At 36.2% G+C, this 18968-nt stretch overlaps 9 non-coding genes across 9 annotated transcripts; all 9 read right to left on the reverse strand.

The window, feature by feature from the left end:
• Positions 1-1226: 1226 nt before the first annotated feature.
• TRNAA-AGC (transfer RNA alanine (anticodon AGC)) lies at positions 1227-1299 on the reverse strand. The gene has a single exon. It is a non-coding gene; the product is annotated as a tRNA-Ala (tRNA).
• Positions 1300-4250: 2951 nt separating this feature from the next.
• Positions 4251-4323, reverse strand: TRNAV-UAC (transfer RNA valine (anticodon UAC)). The gene has a single exon. It is a non-coding gene; the product is annotated as a tRNA-Val (tRNA).
• A 1954-nt stretch (positions 4324-6277) lies between these two features.
• On the reverse strand, positions 6278-6350 carry TRNAV-UAC (transfer RNA valine (anticodon UAC)). The gene has a single exon. It is a non-coding gene; the product is annotated as a tRNA-Val (tRNA).
• A 5096-nt stretch (positions 6351-11446) lies between these two features.
• Positions 11447-11519, reverse strand: TRNAV-UAC (transfer RNA valine (anticodon UAC)). Its single transcript has one exon. It is a non-coding gene; the product is annotated as a tRNA-Val (tRNA).
• Positions 11520-14276: 2757 nt separating this feature from the next.
• TRNAV-UAC (transfer RNA valine (anticodon UAC)) lies at positions 14277-14349 on the reverse strand. The gene has a single exon. It is a non-coding gene; the product is annotated as a tRNA-Val (tRNA).
• Positions 14350-16000: 1651 nt separating this feature from the next.
• TRNAV-UAC (transfer RNA valine (anticodon UAC)) lies at positions 16001-16073 on the reverse strand. The gene has a single exon. It is a non-coding gene; the product is annotated as a tRNA-Val (tRNA).
• Positions 16074-16249: 176 nt separating this feature from the next.
• Positions 16250-16322, reverse strand: TRNAV-AAC (transfer RNA valine (anticodon AAC)). Its single transcript has one exon. It is a non-coding gene; the product is annotated as a tRNA-Val (tRNA).
• A 665-nt stretch (positions 16323-16987) lies between these two features.
• On the reverse strand, positions 16988-17060 carry TRNAV-UAC (transfer RNA valine (anticodon UAC)). Its single transcript has one exon. It is a non-coding gene; the product is annotated as a tRNA-Val (tRNA).
• Positions 17061-18715: 1655 nt separating this feature from the next.
• On the reverse strand, positions 18716-18788 carry TRNAV-UAC (transfer RNA valine (anticodon UAC)). Its single transcript has one exon. It is a non-coding gene; the product is annotated as a tRNA-Val (tRNA).
• Positions 18789-18968: the final 180 nt, after the last annotated feature.

Below are 18968 nucleotides of genomic sequence, written 5' to 3' on the forward strand. Positions count from 1 at the left end.
AGGTACACTGAGTGTTTGCTAGTAAAATTGCTTAGTTTAAAAAAGTTGGAGTGTGCAATGCAGGCAGACGCGCTCTGCAAATGTCTTTGCACTAGTGGGACTATAGCAAAGTCCAATAGCCACAGATAGGATGCCACTAGGTACACTGAGTGTTTGCTAGTATAATGGCTTAGTTATGAGTTGGAGTGTGCAGAGGACAAGAGGGTACAGTGGCAGGATTTTGGTGCTCTGGGTAGTGGAATGGAAGCCTGCCTTTCTATTCCCTCCTAATGGTGAAATGAAGGGAGGAAATCCCTGACCTTAGCTGCACAGACGCTGGCGCTGTTTTCAGGACCTGTCACCTTAACTCTGACCCTGCCGGTTTGAGCCCTTAAAAGGACTGCTATAAAGTGCTCTCCCTATGCTGTCTAACGCTGTGTATGCAGCGCATACAGCTGTATCGGCTATAGGACTCAGAAGGACGGAGCTGCGACAGTGATGTCTGACACCAAAGACGCAGAAGGCAGATAATGCCGTCCTGGAAAAAAATGTCCGGTTTTATAATGCAGGGACATGTGACATGGACATCCTATCACACATGCCGTTGCTTCTCTGGCTCAAAGTCCACTTAGCTGTGTGTGTGTCTGGGATTGGCTGACATGCTGGCCCGCCCCACAAGACGCGCGCGCTTAGGGAAGGAAGACAAGAAAAAAAAAAAAATGGCGATCGCCATTATACAAACAGCAGTGATCTGAAGGCGCTGTTCACGCACACTATACACTGAAATGTCATAATAGTGTGATTCACAGAGTGACTTACACTATTACAGCAGAAACCAAGCTAGGATTTAGCTGTTTTTTTGCTGCTAGAACCGTTTTCGAACGTTTCTAGAACTATCGAGCTTTTGCAAAAAGCTCGAGTTCTAGTTCGATCTAGAACATGCCCCAAAATCACTCGAGCCTAGAACTGGAGAACCACGAACCACGAACCGCGCTCAACTCTACTGGGGATTGAACCCAGGACCTTCTGCGTGTGAAGTAGACGTGATGACCACTCCACTATGAAACCTGTGAAATCCTGCAAAGTAATGGCATTTAGAGACGAGTTTTGACCGCCAGGGGAAAAAAATAAAATAATTTGTAGTTCTGTTTGTGATGGAAGCCAAAACATACCGTCATTCGGCAACAATGCCGAGAACTTCATATATTGCAGTTGGATAGCGTAATATTTCAACACTAAGAACAGATTGGTTTCATTGGGGATTGAACCCAGCACTTTCTGCATGCTAAGCAGACGTGATGACCACTACACTATGAAACCTGACGAAAAGTTACTGTGTATTGGCTAGCAGAGAAGAATTGTGACTGACGGGGCCTTTTTATTGCTAAAGGAAAGTATTTTTTGTTAATGAAACATTTACAATTATTATTACATATTTTACCAGTTTTATTCCTACAAAGGGATTTTGCTTAAATTGAAGTTTATATTGAATGTGTTACTTTTTTCTCCATAGTTTGGTCTTTTGCTTTTGTATTTATGGGAACTATATATTTTGAAACAAATAGGATTTTTATAATATGGGATTATGTTTTCTGCTAAAATGGTCAATAAAAAAGAAACCCAAAATCGTAGTTCTCTTTGTGATGGAAGCCAAAATGTATTGTCATTTGGCAACGAAACCAAGAATTTCACATATTACAAGTCGATAGGAAATTACTTCAACACCAAAAACAGATTGGTTTCACTGGGGATTGAACCCAGGACTTTCTGCGTGTGAAGCAGACGTGATGACCACTACACTATGAAACCTTTGAAATCCTGCAAAATAATGGCAACTAGAGACGAGTTTTGACCGCCAGGGGAAAAAAAACAAATTCGTAGCTCTGTTGGTGATGGAAGCTAAAACATCCCGTTATTCAGCAACAAAGCCAAGAACTTTATATACTGCAGGTTGATAGGGGATTATTTCAACACCAAGAAAACATGGGTTTTACTGGGGATTGAACCCAGGACCTTCTGCGTGTAAAGCAGACGTGAATTCCACTACACTATGAAACCTTTGAAAGCCTGCAAAGTAATGGCAATTAGAGACGAGTTTTGACCGCCAGGGAAAAAAAAACAAATTCGTAGCTCTGTTGGTGATGGAAGCTAAAACATCCCGTTATTCGGCAACAAAGCCAAGAACTTCATATATCGTAGATTAACTGAGTATTATTTCAACACCAAGAACAGATTGGTTTTACTGGGGATTGAACGCAGGACCTTCTGCGTGTTAAGCAGACGTGATGACCACTACACTATGAAACCTGACGATAAGTTACTGTGTATTCGCTAGCAGAGCAGAATTGTGACTGACGGGGCCTTTTTATTGCTGAAGGAAAGTATTTTTGGTTAATGAAACATTTACAAATATTATTACATATTTTACCAGTTTTATTCCTACAAAAGGATTTTGCTTAAATTGAAGTTTATATTGAATGTGTTACTTTTTTCTACATAGTTTGGTCTTTTGCTTTAGTATTTATGTAAACTATATATTTTGAAACAAATAGGATTTTTATAATATGGAATTATGTTTTCTGCTAAAATGGTTAATAAAAAAGAAACCCAAAATCGTAGTTCTCTTTGTGATGGAAGCCAAAATGTATTGTCATTTGGCAACGAAATCAAGAATTTCTCTTGGTGATGGAAGCCAAAATATATTATCAGTTGGCAATAAAACCAAGAATTTCATATATTACAGGTTGATAGCAAATTACTTCAACAGCGAAAACGGCTTGTTTTTACTGGGGATAGAACCCAGGACCTTCTGCATGTGAAGTAGACGTGATGACCACTCCACTATGAAACCTGTGAAATACTGCAAAGTAATGGCATTTAAAGACGAGTTTTGACCGCCAGGGGAAAAAAAAAAAATTATTTGTAGTTCTGTTTGTGATGGAAGCCAAAACATACCGTCATTCGGCAACAATGCCGAGAACTTCATATATTGTAGTTGGATAGCGTATTATTTCAACACTAAGAACAGATTGGTTTCACTGGGGATTGAACCCAGGACCTTCTGCGTGTTAAGCATATGTGATGACCACTACACTTTGAAACATTTGAAATCCTGCAAAGTAATGGCAATTAGAGACAAGTTTTGACCGCCAGGGGAAAAAAACCAAATTCGTAGCTTTGTTGGTGATGGAAGCTAAAACATCCCGTTATTCGGCAACAAAGCCAAGAACTTTATATACTGCAGGTTGATAGGGGATTATTTCAACACCAAGAACACATGGGTTTCACTGAGGATTGAACCCAGGACCTTCTGCGTGTAAAGCAGACGTGATTTCCACTACACTATGAAACCTTTGAAAGACTGCAAAGTAATGGCAATTAGAGACGAGTTTTGACCGCCAGGGAAAAAAAAAACAAATTCGTAGCTCTGTTGGGGATGGAAGCCAAAACATCCCATCATTCGGCAACAAAGCCAAGAACTTCATATATTGTAGTTTAATTGAGTATTATTTAAACACCAAGAACAGAATGGTTTTACTGGGGGTTGAACGCAGGACATTCTGCGTGTTATGCAGACGTGATGACCACTACTCTATGAAACCTGATGGAAAGTTACTGTGTATTGGCTAGCAGAGAAGAATTGTGACTGACGGGGCCTTTTTATTGCTGAAGGAAAGTATTTTTGGTTAATGAAACATTTACAATTTTTATTACATATTTTACCAGTTTTATTCCTACAAAGGGATTTTGCTTAAAAGGAAGTTTACATTGAATGTGTTACTTTTTTCCACATAGTTTAGTTGTTTGCTTTTGTATTTAAAGGAACTATATATTTTGAAACAAACAGGATTTTTATAATATGGGATTATGTTTTCTGCTAAAATGGTCAATAAAAAAGAAACCCAAAATAGTAGTTCTCTTGGTGAGGGAAGCCGAAATATATTATCAGTTGGCAACAAAACCAAGAATTTCATATATTACAGGTTGATAGCAAATTACTTCAACAGCAAAAAAGGCTTGTTTTTACTGGGGATTGAAACCAGGACCTTCTGCGTGTGAAATAGACGTGAAGACCACTCCACTATGAAACCTGTGAAATCCTGCGAAGTAATGGCTTTTAGAGACGAGTTTTGACCGCCAAGGGAAAAAAAAAAAAATAATTTGTAGTTCTGTTTGTGATGGAAGCCAAAACATACCGTCATTCGGCAACAATGCCGAGAACTTCATATATTGTAGTTGGATAGCGTACTATTTCAACACTAAGAAAAGATTGGTTTCACTGGGGATTGAACCCAGGACCTTCTGCGTGTAAAGCAGACGTGATGACCACTACACTATGAAACCTGACGAAAAGTTACTGTGTATTGGTTAGCAGAGCAGAATTGTGACTGACGGCGCCTTTTTATTGCTGAAGGAAAGTATTTTTGGTTAATGAAACATTTACAATTATTATTACATATTTTACCAGTTTTATTCCTACAAAGGGATTTTGCTTAAATTGAAGTTTATATTGAATGTGTTACTTTTTTCTCCATAGTTTGGTCTTTTGCTTTTGTATTTATGGGAACTATATATTTTGAAACAAATAGGATTTTTATAATATGGGATTATGTTTTCTGCTAAAATGGTCAATAAAAAAGAAACCCAAAATCGTAGTTCTCTTTGTGATGGAAGCCAAAATGTATTGTCATTTGGCAACGAAACCAAGAATTTCACAAATTACAAGTCGATAGGAAATTACTTCAACACCAAAAACAGATTGGTTTCACTGGGGATTGAATCCAGGACCTTCTGCGTGTGAAGCAGACGTGATGACCACTACACTATGAAACCTTTGAAATTCTGCAAAGTAATGGCAATTAGAGATGAGTTTTGACCGCCAGGAAAAAAAAAAACAAATTCGTAGCTCTGTTGGGGATGGAAGCCAAAACATCTCATCATTCAGCAACAAAGCCAAGAACTTCATATATTGTAGTTTAATTGAGTATTATTTCAACACCAAGAACAGATTGGTTTTACTGGGGATTGAACGCAGGACCTTCTGCGTGTTAAGCAGACGTGATGACCACTACTCTATGAAACCTGATGGGAAGTTACTGTGTATTGGCTAGCAGAGCAGAATTGTGACTGACGGGGCCTTTTATTGCTGAAGGAAAGTATTTTTGGTTAATGAAACATTTACAATTTTTATTACATATTTTACCAGTTTTATTCCTACAAAGGGATTTTGCTTAAAAGGAAGTTTACATTGAATGTGTTACTTTTTTCCACATAGTTTAGTTGTTTGCTTTTGTATTTAAAGGAACTATATATTTTGAAACAAACAGGATTTTTATAATATGGGATTATGTTTTCTGCTAAAATGGTCAATAAAAAAGAAACCCAAAATCGTAGTTCTCTTGGTGATGGAAGCCAAAATATATTATCAGTTGGCAAAAAAAGAAAGAATTTCATATGTTACAGGTTGATAGCAAATTACCTCCCATCATTCGGCAACAAAGCCAAGAGCTTCAAATATTGTAGTTTTATTGAGTATTATTTCACCAACAAGAACAGATTGGCTTTACTGGGGATTGAACGCAGGACCTTCTGCGTGTTAAGCAGACGTGATGACCACTACTCTATAAAACCTGATGGAAAGTTACTGTGTATTGGCTAGCAGAGCAGAATTGTGACTGACGGCGCCTTTTTATTGCTGAAGGAAAGTATTTTTGGTTAATGAAACATTTACAATTATTATTACATATTTTACCAGTTTTATTCCTACAAAGGGATTTTGCTTAAATTGAAGTTTATATTGAATGTGTTACTTTTTTCTCCATAGTTTGGTCTTTTGCTTTTGTATTTATGGGAACTATATATTTTGAAACAAATAGGATTTTTATAATATGGGATTATGTTTTCTGCTAAAATGGTCAATAAAAAAGAAACCCAAAATCGTAGTTCTCTTTGTGATGGAAGCCAAAATGTATTGTCATTTGGCAACGAAACCAAGAATTTCACAAATTACAAGTCGATAGGAAATTACTTCAACACCAAAAACAGATTGGTTTCACTGGGGATTGAATCCAGGACCTTCTGAGTGTGAGAAGCAGACGTGATGACCACTACACTATGAAACCTTTGAAATTCTGCAAAGTAATGGCAATTAGAGATGAGTTTTGACCGCCAGGGGAAAAAAAACAAATTCGTAGCTCTGTTGGTGATGGAAGCTAAAACATCCCATTATTCGGCAACAAAACCAAGAACTTTATATACTGCAGGTTGATAGGGGATTTCTTCAACACCAAGAACACATGGGTTTCACTGGGGATTGAACCCAGGACCTTCTGCGTGTAAAGCAGACGTGATTTCCACTACACTATGAAACCTTTGAAAGCCTGCAAAGTAATGGCAATTAGAGACGAGTTTTGACCGCCAGGGAAAAAAAAAAAACAAATTCGTAGCTCTGTTGGGGATGGAAGCCAAAACATCCCATCATTCAGCAACAAAGCCAAGAACTTCATATATTGTAGTTTAATTGAGTATTATTTCAACACCAAGAACAGATTGGTTTTACTGGGGATTGAACGCAGGATCTTCTGCGTGTTAAGCAGACGTGATGTCCACTACTCTATGCAACCTGATGGGAAGTTACTGTGTATTGGCTAGCAGAGCAGAATTGTGACTGACGGGGCCTTTTTATTGCTGAAGGAAAGTATTTTTGGTTAATGAAACATTTACAATTTTTATTACATATTTTACCAGTTTTATTCCTACAAAGGGATTTTGCTTAAAAGGAAGTTTACATTGAATGTGTTACTTTTTTCCACATAGTTTAGTTGTTTACTTTTGTATTTAAAGGAACTATATATTTTGAAACAAACAGGATTTTTATAATATGGGATTATGTTTTCTGCTAAAATGGTCAATAAAAAAAGAAACCCAAAATCGTAGTTCTCTTGGTGAGGGAAGCCAAAATATATTATCAGTTGGCAACAAAACCAAGAATTTCATATGTTACAGGTTGATAGCAAATTACTTCCCATCATTCATCAACAAAGCCAAGAACTTCATGTATTGTAGTTTAATTGAGTATTATTTCAACACCAAGAACATATTGGTTTTACTGGGGATTGAACGCAGGACCTTATGCGTGTTAAGCAGACGTGATGACCACTACTCTATGAAACCTGATGGGAAGTTACTGTGTATTGGCTAGCAGAGCAGAATTGTGACTGACGCGGCCTTTTTATTGCTGAAGGAAAGTATTTTTGGTTAATGAAACATTTACAATTTTTATTACATATTTTACCAGTTTTATTCCTACAAAGGGATTTTGCTTAAAAGGAAGTTTACATTGAATGTATTACTTTTTTCCACATAGTTTAGTTGTTTGCTTTTGTATTTAAAGGAACTATATATTTTGAAACAAACAGGATTTTTATAATATGGGATTATGTTTTCTGCTAAAATGGTCAATAAAAAAGAAACCCAAAATCGTAGTTCTCTTGGTGATGGAAGCCAAAATATATTATCAGTTGGCAAAAAAAGAAAGAATTTCATATGTTACAGGTTGATAGCAAATTACCTCCCATCATTCGGCAACAAAGCCAAGAGCTTCAAATGTTGTAGTTTAATTGAGTATTATTTCACCAACAAGAACAGATTGGTTTTACTGGGGATTGAACGCAGGACCTTCTGCGTGTTAAGCAGACGTGATGACCACTACTCTGTGAAACCTGATGGAAAGTTACTGTGTATTGGCTAGCAGAGCAGAATTGTGACTGACGGGGCCTTTTTATTGCTGAAGGAAAGTATTTTTGGTTAATGAAACATTTACAATTTTTATTACATATTTTACCAGTTTTATTCCTACAAAGAGATTTTGCTTAAAAGGAAGTTTACATTGAATGTTTTACTTTTTTCCACATAGTTTAGTTGTTTGCTTTTGTATTTAAAGGAACTATATATTTTGAAACAAACAGGATTTTTATAATATGGGATTATGTTTTCTGCTAAAATTGTCAATAAAAAAGAAACCCAAAATCGTAGTTCTCTTGGTGATGGAAGCCAAAATATATTATCAGTTGGCAATAAAACCAAGAATTTCATATATTACAGGTTGATAGCAAATTACTTCAACAGCGAAAACGTCTTGTTTTTACTGGGGATAGAACCCAGGACCTTCTGCATGTGAAGTAGACGTGATGACCACTCCACTATGAAACCTGTGAAATACTGCAAAGTAATGGCATTTAAAGACGAGTTTTGACCGCCAGGGGAAAAAAAAAAAAATTATTTGTAGTTCTGTTTGTGATGGAAGCCAAAACATACCGTCATTCGGCAACAATGCCGAGAACTTCATATATTGTAGTTGGATAGCGTATTATTTCAACACTAAGAACAGATTGGTTTCACTGGGGATTGAACCCAGGACCTTCTGCGTGTTAAGCATATGTGATGACCACTACACTTTGAAACATTTGAAATACTGCAAAGTAATGGCAATTAGAGACAAGTTTTGACCGCCAGGGGAAAAAAAACCAATTCGTAGCTTTGTTGGTGATGGAAGCTAAAACATCCCGTTATTCGGCAACAAAGCCAAGAACTTTATATACTGCAGGTTGATAGGGGATTATTTCAACACCAAGAACACATGGGTTTCACTGAGGATTGAACCCAGGACCTTCTGCGTGTAAAGCAGACGTGATTTCCACTACACTATGAAACCTTTGAAAGACTGCAAAGTAATGGCAATTAGAGACGAGTTTTGACCGCCAGAGAAAAAAAAAAACAAATTCGTAGCTCTGTTGGGGATGGAAGCCAAAACATCCCATCATTCGGCAACAAAGCCAAGAACTTCATATATTGTAGTTTAATTGAGTATTATTTAAACACAAAGAACAGAATGGTTTTACTGGGGGTTGAACGCAGGACATTCTGCGTGTTATGCAGACGTGATGACCACTACTCTATGAAACCTGATGGAAAGTTACTGTGTATTGGCTAGCAGAGAAGAATTGTGACTGACGGGGCCTTTTTATTGCTGAAGGAAAGTATTTTTGGTTAATGAAACATTTACAATTTTTATTACATATTTTACCAGTTTTATTCCTACAAAGGGATTTTGCTTAAAAGGAAGTTTACATTGAATGTGTTACTTTTTTCCACATAGTTTAGTTGTTTGCTTTTGTATTTAAAGGAACTATATATTTTGAAACAAACAGGATTTTTATAATATGGGATTATGTTTTCTGCTAAAATGGTCAATAAAAAAGAAACCCAAAATAGTAGTTCTCTTGGTGAGGGAAGCCGAAATGTATTGTCATTTGGCAACGAAACCAAGAATTTCACAAATTACAAGTCGATAGGAAATTACTTCAACACCAAAAACAGATTGGTTTCACTGGGGATTGAATCCAGGACCTTCTGCGTGTGAAGCAGACGTGATGACCACTACACTATGAAACCTTTGAAATTCTGCAAAGTAATGGCAATTAGAGATGAGTTTTGACCGCCAGGAAAAAAAAAAACAAATTCGTAGCTCTGTTGGGGATGGAAGCCAAAACATCTCATCATTCAGCAACAAAGCCAAGAACTTCATATATTGTAGTTTAATTGAGTATTATTTCAACACCAAGAACAGATTGGTTTTACTGGGGATTGAACGCAGGACCTTCTGCGTGTTAAGCAGACGTGATGACCACTACTCTATGAAACCTGATGGGAAGTTACTGTGTATTGGCTAGCAGAGCAGAATTGTGACTGACGGGGCCTTTTATTGCTGAAGGAAAGTATTTTTGGTTAATGAAACATTTACAATTTTTATTACATATTTTACCAGTTTTATTCCTACAAAGGGATTTTGCTTAAAAGGAAGTTTACATTGAATGTGTTACTTTTTTCCACATAGTTTAGTTGTTTGCTTTTGTATTTAAAGGAACTATATATTTTGAAACAAACAGGATTTTTATAATATGGGATTATGATTTCTGCTAAAATGGTCAATAAAAAAGAAACCCAAAATCGTAGTTCTCTTGGTGAGGGAAGCCAAAATATATTATCAGCTGGCAACAAAACCAAGAATTTCATATGTTACAGGTTGATAGCAAATTACTTCCCATCATTCATCAACAAAGCCAAGAACTTCATATATTGTAGTTTAATTGAGTATTATTTCAACACCAAGAACAGATTGGTTTTACTGGGGATTGAACGCAGGACCTTATGCGTGTTAAGCAGACGTGATGACCACTACTCTATGAAACCTGATGGGAAGTTACTGTGTTTTGGCTAGCAGAGCAGAATTGTGACTGACGCGGCCTTTTTATTGCTGAAGGAAAGTATTTTTGGTTAATGAAACATTTACAATTTTTATTACATATTTTACCAGTTTTATTCCTACAAAGGGATTTTGCTTAAAAGGAAGTTTACATTCAAAGTGTTACTTTTTTCCACATAGTTTAGTTGTTTGCTTTTGTATTTAAAGGAACTATATATTTTGAAACAAACAGGATTTTTATAATATGGGATTATGTTTTCTGCTAAAATGGTCAATAAAAAAGAAACCCAAAATCGTAGTTCTCTTGGTGATGGAAGCCAAAATATATTATCAGTTGGCAAAAAAAGAAAGAATTTCATATGTTACAGGTTGATAGCAAATTACCTCCCATCATTCGGCAACAAAGCCAAGAGCTTCAAATATTGTAGTTTTATTGAGTATTATTTCACCAACAAGAACAGATTGGTTTTACTGGGGATTCAACGCAGGACCTTCTGCGTGTTAAGCAGACGTGATGACCACTACTCTATAAAACCTGATGGAAAGTTACTGTGTATTGGCTAGCAGAGCAGAATTGTGACTGACGGCGCCTTTTTATTGCTGAAGGAAAGTATTTTTGGTTAATGAAACATTTACAATTATTATTACATATTTTACCAGTTTTATTCCTACAAAGGGATTTTGCTTAAATTGAAGTTTATATTGAATGTGTTACTTTTTTCTCCATAGTTTGGTCTTTTGCTTTTGTATTTATGGGAACTATATATTTTGAAACAAATAGGATTTTTATAATATGGGATTATGTTTTCTGCTAAAATGGTCAATAAAAAAGAAACCCAAAATCGTAGTTCTCTTTGTGATGGAAGCCAAAATGTATTGTCATTTGGCAACGAAACCAAGAATTTCACAAATTACAAGTCGATAGGAAATTACTTCAACACCAAAAACAGATTGGTTTCACTGGGGATTGAATCCAGGACCTTCTGAGTGTGAGAAGCAGACGTGATGACCACTACACTATGAAACCTTTGAAATTCTGCAAAGTAATGGCAATTAGAGATGAGTTTTGACCGCCAGGGGAAAAAAAACAAATTCGTAGCTCTGTTGGTGATGGAAGCTAAAACATCCCATTATTCGGCAACAAAGCCGAGAACTTTATATACTGCAGGTTGATAGGGGATTACTTCAACACCAAGAACACATGGGTTTCACTGGGGATTGAACCCAGGACCTTCTGCATGTAAAGCAGACGTGATTTCCACTACACTATGAAACCTTTGAACGCCTGCAAAGTAATGGCAATTAGAGACGAGTTTTGACCGCCAGGGAAAAAAAAAAACAAATTCGTAGCTCTGTTGGGGATGGAAGCCAAAACATCCCATCATTCAGCAACAAAGCCAAGAACTACATATATTGTAGTTTAATTGAGTATTATTTCAACACCAAGAACAGATTGGTTTTACTGGGGATTGAACGCAGGACCTTCTGCGTGTTAAGCAGACGTGATGACCACTACTCTATGAAACCTGATGGGAAGTTACTGTGTATTGGCTAGCAGAGCAGAATTGTGACTGACGGGGCCTTTTTATTGCTGAAGGAAAGTATTTTTGGTTAATGAAACATTTACAATTTTTATTACATATTTTACCAGTTTTATTCCTACAAAGGGATTTTGCTTAAAAGGAAGTTTACATTGAATGTGTTACTTTTTTCCACATAGTTTAGTTGTTTACTTTTGTATTTAAAGGAACTATATATTTTGAAACAAACAGGATTTTTATAATATGGGATTATGTTTTCTGCTAAAATGGTCAATAAAAAAGAAACCCAAAATCGTAGTTCTCTTGGTGAGGGAAGCCAAAATATATTATCAGTTGGCAACAAAACCAAGAATTTCATATGTTACAGGTTGATAGCAAATTACTTCCCATCATTCATCAACAAAGCCAAGAACTTCATGTATTGTAGTTTAATTGAGTATTATTTCAACACCAAGAACATATTGGTTTTACTGGGGATTGAACGCAGGACCTTCTGCGTGTTAAGCAGACGTGATGACCACTACTCTATGAAACCTGATGGGAAGTTACTGTGTATTGGCTAGCAGAGCAGAATTGTGACTGACGCGGCCTTTTTATTGCTGAAGGAAAGTATTTTTGGTTAATGAAACATTTACAATTTTTATTACATATTTTACCAGTTTTATTCCTACAAAGGGATTTTGCTTAAAAGGAAGTTTACATTGAATGTATTACTTTTTTCCACATAGTTTAGTTGTTTGCTTTTGTATTTAAAGGAACTATATATTTTGAAACAAACAGGATTTTTATAATATGGGATTATGTTTTCTGCTAAAATGGTCAATAAAAAAGAAACCCAAAATCGTAGTTCTCTTGGTGATGGAAGCCAAAATATATTATCAGTTGGCAAAAAAAGAAAGAATTTCATATGTTACAGGTTGATAGCAAATTACCTCCCATCATTCGGCAACAAAGCCAAGAGCTTCAAATGTTGTAGTTTAATTGAGTATTATTTCACCAACAAGAACAGATTGGTTTTACTGGGGATTGAACGCAGGACCTTCTGCGTGTTAAGCAGACGTGATGACCACTACTCTATGAAACCTGATGGAAAGTTACTGTGTATTGGCTAGCAGAGCAGAATTGTGACTGACGGGCCTTTTTATTGCTGGAGGAAAGTATTTTTTGTTAATGAAACATTTACAATTTTTATTACATATTTTACCAGTTTTATTCCTACAAAGGGTTTTTGCTTAAAAGGAAGTTTACATTGAATGTGTTACTTTTTTCCACATAATTTAGTTGTTTGCTTTTGTATTTAAAGGAACTATATATTTTGAAACAAACAGGATTTTTATAATATGGGATTATGTTTTCTGCTAAAATGGTCAATAAAAAAGAAACCAAAAATCGTAGTTCTCTTGGTGATAAAAGCCAGAATATATTATCAGTTGGCAACAAAACAAAGAATTTCATATGTTACAGGTTGATAGCAAATTACTTCAACAGCAAAAACGGCTTGTTTTACTGGGAATTGAACCCAGGACCTTCTGCATGTGAAGTAGACGTGATGACCACTCCACTATGAAAGCTGTGAAACCCTGCAAAGTAATGGCATTTAGAGACGAGTTGTGACCGCCAGGGGAAAAAAAAAAAAAAAATAATTTGTAGTTCTGTTTGTGATGGAAGCCAAAACATCCCATCATTCGGCAACAAAGCCGAGAACTTTATATATTGTAGTTGGCTAGCGTATTATTTCAACACTGAGAACAGATTAATTTCACTGGGGATTGAACCCAGGACCTTCTGCGTGTTAAGCAAACGTGATGACCACTACACTGTGAAACCTGACGAAAAGTTACTGTGTATTGGCTAGCAGAGCAGAATTGTGACTGACGGGGCCATTTTATTGCTGAAGGAAAGTATTTTTGGTTAATGAAACATTTACAATTTTTATTATATATTTTACTAGTTTTATTCCTACAAAGGGAGTTTGCTTAAATTGAAGTTTTTATTGAATGTGTTACTTTTTTCTACATAGTTTAGTCATTTGCTTTTGTATTTATGGGAACTATATATTTTAAAACAAATAGGATTTTTATAATATGGGATTATGTTTTCTGCTAAAATGGTCAATAAAAAAGAAACCCAAAATCGTAGTTCTCTTTGTGATGGAAGCCAAAATGTATTGTCATTTGGCAACGAAACCAAGAATTTCAGATATTACAAGTCGATAGGAAATTTCTTCAACACCAAAAACAGATTGGTTTCTCTAGGAAATGAACCCAGGACCTTCTGCGTGTAAAGCAGACGTGATGAAAACTACACTATGAAACCTTTGAAATCCTGCAAAGTAATGGCAATTAGAGTCGTGTTTTGACCGCCAGGGGAAAAAAAACAAATTCGTAGCTCTGTTGGTGATGGAAGCTAAAACATCCCGTTATTCGGCAACAAAGCCAAGAACTTTATATACTGCAGGTTGATAGGGCATTATTTCAACACCAAGAACACATGGGTTTCACTGGGGATTGAACCCAGGACCTTCTGCGTGTAAAGCAGACGTGATTTCCACTACACTATGAAACCTTTGAAAGCCTGCAAAGAAATGGCAATTAGAGACGAGTTTTGACCGCCAGGGAAAAAAAAACCAAATTCGTAGCTCTGTTGGTGATGGAAGCCAAAACATCCCATCATTCGGCAACAAAGCCAAGAACTTCAAATATTGTAGTTTAATTGGGTCTTATTTCAACACGAAGAACAGATTGGTTTTACTGGAGATTGAACGCAGGACCTTCTGCGTGTTAAGCAGACGTGATGACCACTACTCTATGAAACCTGATGGCAAATTACTGTGTATTGGCTAGCAGAGCAGAATTGTGACTGACGGGGCCTTTTTATTGCTGAAGGAAAGTATTTTTGGTTAATGAAACATTTACAATTGTTATTACATATTTTACCAGTTTTATTCCTACAAAGGGAGTTTGCTTAAATTGAAGTTTATATTGAATGTGTTACTTTTTTCTCCATAGTTTGGTCTTTTGCTTTTGTATTTATGGGAACTATATATTTTGAAACAAACAGGATTTTTATAACATGGGATTATGTTTTCTGCTAAAATGGTCAATAAAAAAGAAACCCAAAATCGTAGTTCTCTTGGTGATGGAAGCCAAAATATATTATCAGTTGGCAACAAAACCAAGAATTTCATATATTACAGGTTGATAGCAAATTACTTCAACAGCGAAAACGGATTGTTTTTACTGGTGATTGAACCCAGGACCTACTGCGTGTGAAGTAGACGTGATGACCACTCCACTATGAAAGCTATGAAATCCTGCAAAGTAATGGCATTTAGAGACGAGTTTTGACCACCAGGGGAAAAAAAATAATTTGTAGTTCTGTTTGTGATGGAAGCCAAAACATCCCGTCATTCGGCAACAAAGCCGAGAACTTCATATATTGTAGTTGGATAGCGTATTATTTCAACACTAAGAACAGATTGGTTTAACTGGTGATTGAACCCAGGACCTACTGCGTGTTAAGCAGACGTGATGACCACTACACTATAAAGCCTGACAAAAAGTTACTGTGTATTGGCTAGCAGAGCAGAATTGTGACTGACGGGGCCTTTTTATTGCTGAAGGAAAGTATTTTTGGTTAATGAAACATTTACAATTTTTATTACATATTTTACCAGTTTTATTCCTACAAAGGGATTTTGCTTAAATTGAAGTTTATATTGAATGTGTTACTTTTTTCTACATAGTTTAGTCGTTTGCTTTTGTATTTAAAGGAACTATATATTTTGAAACAAACAGGATTTTTATAATATGGGATTATGTTTTCTGCTAAAATGGTCAATAAAAAAGAAACCCAAAATCGTAGTTCTCTTGGTGATGGAAGCCAAAATATATTATCAGTTGGCAACAAAACCAAGAATTTCATATGTTACAGGTTGATAGCAAATTACTTCAACAGCAAAAACGGCTTGATTTACTTGGGATTGAACCCGGGACCTTCTGCGTGTGAAGTAGACGTGATGACCACTCCACTATGAAAGCTGTGAAATCCTGCAAAGTAATGGCATTTAGAGACGAGTTTTGACCGCCAGGGGAAAAAAAACAAATTTGTAGCTCTGTTGGTGATGGAAGCTAAAACATCTCGTTATTCGGTAACAAAGCCAAGAACTTCATATATTGCAGACTGATAGGATATTATTTCAGCACCAAGAACACATAGGTTTCACTGGGGATTGAACCCAGGACTTTCTGCGTGTAAAGCAGACGTGATTTCCACTACACTATGAAACCTTTGAAAGCCTGCAAAGTAATGGCATTTAGAGACGAGTTTTGACCGCCAGGAAAAACAAAACAAATTCGTAGCTCTGTTGGGGATGGAAGCCAAATCATCCTATCATTCGGCAACAAAGCCAAGAACGTCACATATTGTAGATTAATTGAGAATTATTTCAACACCAAGAACAGATTGGTTTCACTGGGGATTGAACCCAGGACCTTCTGCGTGTTAAGCAGACGTGATGACCACTACACTATGAAACCTGCCGAAAAGTTACTGTGTATTGGCTAGTAGAGCAGAATTGTTACTGACGGGGCCTTTTTATTGCTGAAGGAAAGTATTTTTGGTTAATGAAACATTTACAATTTTTATTATATATTTTACTAGTTTTATTCCTACAAAGGGATTTTGCTTAAATTGAAGTTTTTATTGAATGTGTTACTTTTTTCTACATAGTTTAGTCGTTTGCTTTTGTATTTATGGGAACTATATATTTTAAAACAAATAGGATTTTTATAATATGGGATTATGTTTTCTGCTAAAATGGTCAATAAAAAAGAAACCCAAAATCGTAGTTCTCTTGGTGATGGAAGACAAAATATATTATCAGTTGGCAACAAAACAAAGAATTTCATCTGTTACAGGTTGATAGCAAATTACTTCAACAGCGAAAACGGCTTGTTTTTACTGGGGATTGAACCCAGGACCTTCTGCGTGTGAAGCAGACGTGATGAAAACCACACTATGAAACCTTTGAAATCCTGAAAAGTAATGGCAATTAGAGTCGTGTTTTGACCGCCAGGGGAAAAAAAACAAATTCGTAGCTCTGTTGGTGATGGAAGCTAAAACATCCCGTTATTCGGCAACAAAGCCAAGAACTTTATATACTGCAGGTTGATAGGGGATTATTTCAACACCAAGAACACATGGGTTTCACTGGGGATTGAACCCAGGACCTTCTGCGTGTAAAGCAGACGTGATTTCCACTACACTATGAAACCTTTGAAAGCCTGCAAAGAAATGGCAATTAGAGACGAGTTTTGACCGCCAGGGAAAAAAAAAAACAAATTCGTAGCTCTGTTGGGGATGGAAGCCAAAACATTCCATCTTTCGGCAACAAAGCCAAGAACTTCATATATTGTAGTTTAATTGAGTATTATTTCAACATCAAGAACAGATTGGTTTTACTGGGGATTGAACGCAGGACCTTCTGCGTGTTAAGCAGACGTGATGACCACTACTCTATTAAACCTGATGGAAAGTTACTGTGTATTGGCCAGCAGAGCAGAATTTTGACTGATGGGGCCTTTTTATTGCTGAAGGAAAGTATTTTTGGTTAATGAAACATTTACAATTTTTATTACATATTTTACCAGTTTTATTCCTACAAAGGGATTTTGCTTAAAAGGAAGTTTACATTGAATGTGTTACTTTTTTCCACATAGTTTAGTTGTTTGCTTTTGTATTTAAAGGAACTATATATTTTGAAACAAACAGGATTTTTATAATATGGGATTATGTTTTCTGCTAAAATCGTCAATAAAAAAGAAACCCAAAATCGTAGTTCTCTTGGTGATGGAAGCCAAAATATATTATCAGTTGGCAACAAAACAAAGAATTTCATATGTTACAGGTTGATAGCAAATTACTTCAACAGTGAAAACGGCTTGATTTTACTGGGGATTGAACCCAGGACCTTCTGCGTGTGAAGTAGACGTGATGACAACTCCACTATGAAACCTGTGAAATCCTGCAAAGTAATGGCATTTAGAGAGGAGTTTTGACCGCCAGGGGAAAAAAAAAAATAATTTGTAGTTCTGTTTTTTATGGAAGCCAAAACATCCCGTCATTCGGCAACAAAGCCGAGAAATTCATATATTGTAGTTGGATAGCGTATTATTTCAACACTAAGAACAGATTGGTTTCACTGAGGATTGAACCCAGGACCTTCTGCGTGTTAAGCAGACGTCATGACCACTACACTACAAAACCTGATGAAAAGTTACTGTGTATTGGCTAGCAGAGTAGAATTGTGACTGACGGGGCCTTTTTATTGCTGAAGGAAAGTATTTTTGGTTAATGAAACATTTACAATTTTTATTACATATTTTACCAGTTTTATTCCTACAAAGGGATTTTGCTTAAAAGGAAGTTTACATTGAATGTGTTACTTTTTTCCACATAGTTTAGTTGTTTGCTTCTGTATTTAAAGGAACTATATATTTTGAAACAAATAGGATTTTTATAATATGGGATTATGTTTTCTGCTAAAATGGTCAATAAAAAAGAAACCCAAAATCGTAGTTCTCTTTGTGATGGAAGCCAAAATGTATTGTCATTTGGCAATGAAACCAAGAATTTCACATATTACAAGTCGATAGGAAATTACTTCAACACCAAAAACAGATTGGTTTCAATGCTATTGAACCCAGGACCTTCTGCGTGTGAAGCAGACGTGATGAAAACTACACTATGAAACCTTTGAAATCCTGCAAAGTAATGGCAATTAGAGTCGTGTTTTGACCGCCAGGGGAAAAAAAACAAATTCGTAGCTCTGTTGGTGATGGAAGCTAAAACATCCCGTTATTCGGCAACAAAGCCAAGAACTTTATATACTGCAGGTTGATAGGGGATTATTTCAACACCAAGAACACATGGGTTTCACTGGGGATTGAACCCAGGACCTTCTGCGTGTAAAGCAGACGTGATTTCCACTACACTATGAAACCTTTGAAAGCCTGCAAAGAAATGGCAATTAGAGACGAGTTTTGACCGCCAGGGAAAAAAAAAAAACAAGTTCGTAGCTCTGTTGGGGATGGAAGCCAAAACATTCCATCTTTCGGCAACAAAGCCAAGAACTTCATATATTGTAGTTTAATTGAGTATTATTTCAACATCAAGAACAGATT

The sequence above is a fragment of the Anomaloglossus baeobatrachus genome, chromosome 2 (assembly GCF_048569485.1).
Source record: "Anomaloglossus baeobatrachus isolate aAnoBae1 chromosome 2, aAnoBae1.hap1, whole genome shotgun sequence".
NCBI lineage: Eukaryota > Metazoa > Chordata > Amphibia > Anura > Aromobatidae > Anomaloglossus > Anomaloglossus baeobatrachus.